Genomic DNA, 8,153 nt, shown 5'->3' on the forward strand with positions numbered 1-8,153 from the left:
GGATGTCAGGAAACCTCCCAGCCCCCCTTTGAAGCTGGTTTGATCATCCCCACCAAGTAGATAAGGAAGCTGAGGGGCAGGAGGGGTGGCCCTGGGATTCAAGCCCAAGTCTATTGAACTGCAGAGCCTGTCCTTTTCACAACAGAGGTTGCTATGGGTTCATTCCTAAAGACCAGAACCGAAGGTGCTAGAATGCAGGAGCTTGGCTCCAGTGTTTCACAACAGCAGTTAAAGAAAGGGAGAGATGGCCCTTCAAGTGCTGCAGTGCACCCCCCCTCCCCGCCCCTGTGTGTATTCACATGGGACACAGGCCTGGGTGAGTCTAGAGTCGCCTCTCGCAGGAAGCACGGCTGTCCTTCCCGGGGTCCTCAGAGTGACCACAGGACTACCGCCAGCTCCAGCCCCAGACGATCTTCAGCTCTGATGGGCGGCTCCGAGGAGCCCGCTGGCCATTCAGCTGGACATAAAGGCTACGTCTAAAAACAAACAAACGACTTCCGGGGCAGAGGGCAGGGAAGTGGTTCCAGCGGGGTGTTTGGGCAGCACGTCGGCCATTCAATCAGACCCGCTGGGCTGTGAGGGGAACGGCAGAGAATCAATCATGGGCCGTGTGTGTTTGCAGAAGGACGTGTGTGGCGGTGACAGCAGCAGGAGCCCCAGGGGAGGCCCCCTGGGGACACGTGTCCACCACCTGGGCTCCTACCCCTGCTGAGCCCCAGAGGGAACTGCTGAAATACAGAATCCCAGGCTCTGGGCCCCGTCCCCACAGCCAAATTGCCAAAGTTGGGATCCAAGACTCTGTAGTTTCTTTGAGTCCCCCAGACACTTCTGGGGAGCTGCCCAGACACTTCTGGGGAGCCGCCAGGCTCAGGGACACCAAGCAAGGTCCTAAGGGGAATGCAGAGGAAGGGGGTGGTTTAGAGAGGACGGACGGGGTGGGGGGTCCATCCACAGGAAGAACCAGGAAACTTTGTCTTCAGGAGACCTGACTGTGTGCATGCTTCCAGACCATCCTGCTCTCACCCAGAAGGCACCGCCCCTCCACAAACACAGTCCACCAGCTTCTCTCTTCTCCGTCCCTGAGTCTGCCACTAACACATAGTAGGTGCTCAATAAACACCTGTGAAATGAATGAATGAAACCTGTCTTGGTTTTTCTCTGTCCTTTTTTCTGTCTCTCTATCTCTTCTCATCTGTGTTGCATGTTCCCCTCTCTCTCCACCTCCGTCTCTGCCTCCAGCATGGCATTGGGCACCTAGCATGGGCTCAGTGAATATTTGTCAGGTGCATACAAGTGTGATGCTCTTCCTTGGCTTTCTCTCTTGCCCCTGTGCCTATCTGTCCTTCTCATTCTGTCTCTCCATCCATTCTCGCTTCTCGGCATCCCTGCATACCCACCCACACCCACCCCAGATCCACCTGCAGTTGCTGGAACCACCCACCCTCTAGTCAGGTTCAGGGATGCTCTACAAGTTCAGAAAGAAGTAATGGGGATGCAGCAGGAAAAGCTGCCCCATCCCTGCCCGCACCCCTCCCCCAAAGCTATAAGCACACTGCCTGCTCCTCAGGCTTCTGGGCTTCCATCTTGCATGTCTTTATTCCAAGCAAGCCCTCCTTCCTGGAACCGGTGATGGCAGTCCTGTTCTACAGCCCCAATGCTTGCCTCTGCCCAGGGCCTGCAAATAGAAAACCATGGAACCAAACCACTCAACACACAGATAGGGAGATAAAGCAGGGAAGCCTGCACTGCCCAGGGTCACCCAGAAAGTCTATGGCAGCCATTAGGACCTGGGGCTTGGGTTGTTTTTATCTCCCAAAGGGCAGCTTAGAACCCTAGGGCTGGCAGAGGGGACCCATTTTGTCCAAGTCCACCACACCTCCCCCCACCACCATTTATTTATAGCTAAGGACACTGAGCCCCAGAAAGATTAGGTGACCTGCTTGGGGTCACATGAAGATCACAATTCAGGTTTTATGACACAACCCTGACATCCCAGATGGCTCAGAAGTTGTTGGGATTATAGGCAAGGAACAACTGGTCAATCAAGAGTTAAGTCCTTAGGGGCACCTGGGTGGCTCAGTGGGTTAAACCTCTGCCTTCAGCTCAGGTCATGATTTTAGGGTCCTGGGATCGAGCCCCGCATTGGGCTCTCTGCTCAGTGGGGAGCCTGCTTCCTCCTCTCTCTCTCTGCCTGCCTCTCCACCTACTTGAGATTGAAATAAATAATATCTTTAAAAAAAAAAAGAGTTAAGTCCTTAATATACTGGCCTCGTGTCATAAGTGATTTAACTGAACTTCATTAAAATGAGTCAAGGTCAACTTAACTAACCATATCCCTCCCCACCCCCCACCCCCACAATGAGGCAGGTTGTATACAATAAGCACATCCCCCAGCCCCATCAGCTCTCTGGCAATTCAAAAAGAAATAAGAGATCTGGCATTTTTTTTCATCTCTACCAAAGTAGAACCTACATGCACAAAAATGCGTACATTGTAAGTCTACAGCTCAAAAAGCTTCACCAAGTGCACATACCCATATAACCAGCTACCAGAAGTCCCCTCTCCTACCCTGTCCTAGTCACTGTCCCCCAGGGGAACTGCTATCCTGACTTACCTAACCAGAGATCACTTCCACCTACTCTGCACATTGTATACAAATAGAATCCTAGAGTATGCCCCCTGCTATGGGAAACTTATAGGACATCTATGATTCATCCCCTTGTGTGTTGTGGTAGTCCATTCGTAACCCTTGTTGGGTATTATTCCACTGGTGACTATACCACAGTGTAACCATTTTACTCTTGATAATGTATCAGTTAGCTCTGGTTGGGTAACAAAACTCCCCAAAGCTTGGTGCCTTAAAACAACTATTTATTTAGCACCACCTTCTGCTGGTAGATTTGGACTGGGATCTGCTAGCTGGTTCTTCTGGGCTGCACTGGGCTGGGCTGGGCTGATCTCTGCTGGGCTCACACATGTGTCTGCATCTGTGGCTGGGGCTGGCTGGTCTAGGAAGACGTGAGCTAGGAAAACCCACCCATCTCCCATCTGCCAGCCAGCCAGCCTGGACTCCTCACATGGTGACTACAGACTTCCAAGAGAGCAGGGGGGAAGTGTGTAAGACCTCTGGAAGTCCTAGAACTAGCACGCGTCACTTCTGCCATGTTCTATTGGCCATGCCAATTAAAGACCAGCCCAGATTCAAAGGGAAAAGAAACAGGCTCTGCTTCTTCATCAGATGGGCTCTAAAGGATTGTGGCTATTTTTGCAATCTACCAGGACAGGCATTTGGTAGTTTCCAGTTTCAGCCAAGATGAATAATTCTGCTGTGAACATTCTATTTTTTTTTAAAGATTTTATTTATTTATTTATTTGAGAGAGAGAGAGAGAGACAGAGACAGAGATAGAGATAGTGAGAGAGCACTAATAGAGAGGAAAGGGAGGAAAGCCGACTCCCCAGTGAGAAAAGAGCTGGATGCGGGACTTGATCCCAGGACCCCGGGATCATGACCTGACCCCAACGCAGACGCTTAACCGCTTAAGCTTAACCGACTAAGCCACCCAGGCGCCCCTGCTGTGGACATTCTCATGGACTCATTTCTACTGAGGATTTTCCCAGGAGCGAAGTGGCTGGGTTATAAGGAATGCTTTCACTCAACCTACACTGGCTCCATAGGGGCCAACTGTTTGTCAGGATGAACAGAAACTGCTAGAATATTTGTTATCTTAAGGAAATCCCCCAAAGGGGCCTGTGTACCTTCGGAAGACCCTCCTACCTCTAGACAAGCTCCAACTTCACACAGGAAGTGCCCTAGTTGCTTAAAGAGTGTCCCCCCTCCCAAAAAATTCCTATCCATCAAGAGCTGAGGCATATGACTTTATCTGGAAAGAGGGTCTTTGCAGATGCCACCAAGTTAAGATGAGGTCATACTGGTCAGAGCGGGCCCTTATTTGGTGGCCGGTGTCTTTCGAAGGGAATGGAGGGGAGATTTGGATACAGAGACAGAGATACGCTGGGGGAACTCCTGCCTCATAACTACAGAGACAGATTTGGAAGGATGTGTCTACAAGCCAATGAAACACCAAGAATTGCTGGCAAGCCCCAGAAGCTGGAGGACGTGAAGATGGATACCCCCTCTGAATCTTCAGAAGGAGCATACCCCAACTGACACCTCGATTTCAGATTTCTAGCCTCCAGAACCTCAGGAGACTAAATCTCTGTAGTTTTGTGTCCCTGAGTTCACGGTACGTGTCCATTTCGGCAGCCCTGAGAAACCAGGTTGCCCTCCTACCACCTTCCTGCTCCCTGATCTGGTCCAGAGCAGTGAGAGCAAAGGACAAGTTCCTCTCTGCCCTTCGCACTTGACCTTTTCATGCTGTTTGGTCTCCGGGGTCACACGTGTAAGCACGTTACTCAGAAGATTTATCCCAAAGCATGCACAGGGTGCGGGCCCGTGCAAACACTTGCGCTGGTTTGCCATGATTTACTCTGATGGAGGGGGCCTCAGCCAACGAGTCTCTCTCATATATCAAAAAGGAAATCCTGAAGACATCCCTATAAACGCAGCAGGGAGGAGAACCTGCCGCCACCATAAACTTCCACGACGTGGTGGCGTCAGATGGGCCATCTGCTTCTCTCCCCCATCCAGATGCGCTCAGCGGCTCTCTCCTGCCTAATGGCTCACTTCTGCGACTCTGTGCACACCCCAGACACCCCCCTTCCCCCTCTTCTCGCTGCAGCATTAGCAACAGGGCAGCCTACAGGAGGAGCACATCCAGGCATGGAGGGGATCTGAATTACAGAACAGAGCCATGTTCAAACCTTGACCATGCCACTGCTGACTCCTGTTCTCATTCTGTGCCTCCTCTGAGTTCTAACTGCCTTGACTGTAAAATCAGAGAGCTCCCAGGCTCACAGAGTTACAAGAAAACATCCTTCCTAACTTAATGCATGGTAATCCCTCCTCTCCCTAACGCTCTATGGTCTTACCAGGACTCCTGGTTGTGAGTGACAGAAACCCAACTCATAGTAGCTCAAGCAATGAGCAAAGAAGAACCATCATTTGGGCTCTCTCATACCTGAAAAATTCTTGAAGTGATACCTTCAGGTATGGCTGGATCCAGGAGCTTAACAATGCCAACAAGAAGCTACCTACATCTTTCAAGTCAACTTTCTACTTGTTTGACTTTTTTCTTAGGCAGGCTCTCCCCTTGGTATGGCTCAGCAATTGCACCGGAAGAGAGAGTTCTCCAGTAGACCCTGGACTCACCTGAAGAAGCTCTGGTTAGCCACAAGGAAAGCAGGAGGTGGGAACAAATGCACAGACTCATGTAACAGGACATTTATGAGATATCAGCCATTGCTTTTATCACCCTACTCTGTCTTTGTTCACCAATAGCTTCCCTATTACTAGGTAGGGTTCCTACTGCCCTCCATGGGATACTCGCCTTTCTCCCATCCCCTCTCTCTGTGCCCCCAGCCCAGGAACTGCCCTCTATCCCCGGGTGGCAACATCTGTGACTCATAACAGTATTCCATGTTGCCAATCATATTCTAAATTTTGTGCCCTGGGCCCTTCAAGACTTAGACTTTCGAGGTTCAAAAGCTAGATTCCAGTGCCATAGAATAAACCTTTGAAATCCAAAAACCACAAATCTGATGCTTTCTTATTCTTCTTTTGCTGGTACAACCACTCTTAAGGCAGAAATACAGAATACTTCCTATGCCACCTAAAATGGAGGAAGGATGGGGAAGTAGGGGACATGAGTTCACTGCTCAAAGCATCATTCTGACCCGCTCAGAGCACGCTTCCCATGCACAGCTGGGTCTCACCCTGAGCCAAACAGCAGCCCTGCCAAATCCTCCTGGGGAGAAGACCCCACCCCACTCCTTGTCTGGGTCCTTCTGCCCTCCAGCTGGCTAAAATACCCTTCTTCCAGAGTGCCCTCCTTGGTTTATCTAAATGAGAATTGCTCTCATTTTTTCCTTCTTCTCCAAGCTTTAGGCAACCTGGCCTTGAGAATTAATATTACAGCACAGGATAATATGCTATATGAGATCTGAGCAGATCTCACCTCTCCTAAAAGACCATCAGCTATTTACCAGTGAGGACCTCTTTTATGCTCCTTTGTGTCCCTGATGCCTAGCACCTGGTAGACAGAAGGGGGTGATGACTCCCTATTTCCTCCCCAAGCCACTGAGTGAAAGTGAAAGACCACAGAAGGCAATTTAGGGAAGGGCACCAAACCATTAGAACTATGCCAAGAAAAAGTGGCCTACCTTGCTAGGTGATGAGCTCCCCGTCACTGGAGGTAGACAAACAGAGGCAGCTTGGCAGAGAGAGGCAGTTGGTTACCTGGAATCTGAGCACCAGGAGAATTGGACAGCATCTACTTTTGCTCATCATTTTATTGTCTGTGTTTAACACAATGCATGACTCCTAAGAGAATTTAAAATACCCTCAGCCAGCATCCAAAGCCCTTTCTGTGCTCTCTAGGTTCTGCTGATCTGAACCCCCACCTTCCTCTCCAAACCCCTCTCTTCCCACTCCTCACTTGCCTCCAGCTACTCTGACCTCCTTTCCCTTCCCACCTCAGGGCCTTTGTACGTGCTGCTCTCCCTGCCTGGAACGTACTTCCTGCAGACCTTGGTGGGGCCAGGTCTATAGGCCAGATGCTATAGTCCCTTCTCAAGGAAACTTTCCCTGACTGCCTCATTAAAGAATTCCTTTCCCCTCCCTGACTCTCTCTCCACCATTAACCTGCTTTGTTTCTCTTTATTGTGCTTGCCACCAACCGCAATAATCCTGTTTGTTTATCCACTGTGTCTCCAACTCAAATGGAAGCTTGTTCACCACTAAATCTCAGAGCTTAGCCCAGTGCCCTGCCCATAGGAGCTGCTCAGTAAGTGTTTGCAGAATGAGGTGTGTTTTTTAGGATAGGATTAGATGCTATAAGAGGCAGGCCCCTGGGGCAGTGGCTTGACACCATGACTGTGTTTTCTTTTGAAGGCCAAGTGGTGTTCTCCACTGGTAGGCAGCCCTCCAATGACCCAGGCTCTTTCCATTGTATGGCTCTGCCCTCCTCTAGGACGTCAGAGTCTCCTGCCTTCAGGAAGAGAGAAAGAGCAAGGGGTTTGGGGAGTCAGGGAGGTTGTGGATCAAGCCTAAATAATGGTTTATGTTGCTTCTGTCCACATTCTTTTAGCCAGAATTCAGTCACAGGGAAACAGGTTTAATGAACAGCCAGCCACAGGGGTGAGTGATGAATGAATGAATAAATGAATGAATGAATGAATGAACAAATAAATGAAAAAAAAAGATCTTTTACATATCTCGCGGTTCAAGACCCCTTATAAAATTCCAACTCCTGCAGATCCAAGAAATCTAATGTCAGTTGCTATGTGTCCTGATTTTTTTAACCCCATCGCCAGGATGACAGAAAATAAGGGCTCCGGGCCCCACGTGTGCAGCCCTGGGAGCAGGCAGGCAGGGCAGCCAGGCTGCTGGCTCCAGGTAAAACCAGCCCAGGGGTGGTCTGGGCTTTCTTGAGAGGTGCCTGCCTGTACAGGGGGCAGCTCTCACCCCTTCAGAGCAAAGGAGAATTGAATCTATTTGCTCGGGATGATGTCATACTGGCTGGACTAGGAGACAGCAGGCTTGAGGGAGTGGAGGGCAGCCTTCCAAGGATGTCCATAGGCATCAGGAAGTATTTGTGGAATGCCTTCTTTGGGCCACTGACTTTCTGCTGGGGTTAGTACAGGGAAGTGCCTAGAGCCGCTCCTGGCGTACCAGAAGCACTAAATATGTGCTTGCTAGCATTGCCCTTCTCTCCTTTCGCGATGACTCTATGCATTCACTCACCCACCTAATGTCTAGGGCCAGTTCCTGCCCTTCCCTGGGTTCTCAAGAAGTGGCAATGAACAAGAAAGACAGGGATAGATAATAGATGTCAGCCCACCCTTCGTGGAGCGTCTAGTCTGGAGGGAGACAGTACTCAGGACTGGCACCGGGGGAGGGAATACTGCCAAGAAGCAGATGCCGGGACTACGAGGGAGCCCCAGAAGCTGGCCCAGCATGTGGAGGGGGAAGATCAGGAAGATGCCTTCTGGCTCACCCTCTATCATCGCACACTCACACGCTCATTTTGTGCTG

The 8,153-nt window shown here is 50.4% G+C and overlaps 1 long non-coding RNA gene across 2 annotated transcripts; it reads right to left on the reverse strand.

Moving 5' to 3' along the window:
- Positions 1-394: 394 nt before the first annotated feature.
- LOC116882741 lies at positions 395-1,831 on the reverse strand. 2 transcript variants are annotated; one of them, XR_004385685.1, is made up of 3 exons: positions 1,788-1,831; positions 1,554-1,675; positions 395-476 (listed from the first exon to the last, which is right to left on the reverse strand). It is a non-coding gene; the product is annotated as an uncharacterized LOC116882741 (long non-coding RNA). The 2 variants fall into 2 exon arrangements; XR_004385686.1 differs by lacking the exon at positions 395-476 and adding an exon at positions 1,085-1,120.
- Between the last annotated feature and the right edge of the window lie 6,322 nt (positions 1,832-8,153).

This window comes from Lontra canadensis, unplaced genomic scaffold (genome assembly GCF_010015895.1).
Source record: "Lontra canadensis isolate GAN:19392208 unplaced genomic scaffold, GSC_riverotter_1.0 scaffold87, whole genome shotgun sequence".
NCBI classification, from domain to species: domain Eukaryota; kingdom Metazoa; phylum Chordata; class Mammalia; order Carnivora; family Mustelidae; genus Lontra; species Lontra canadensis.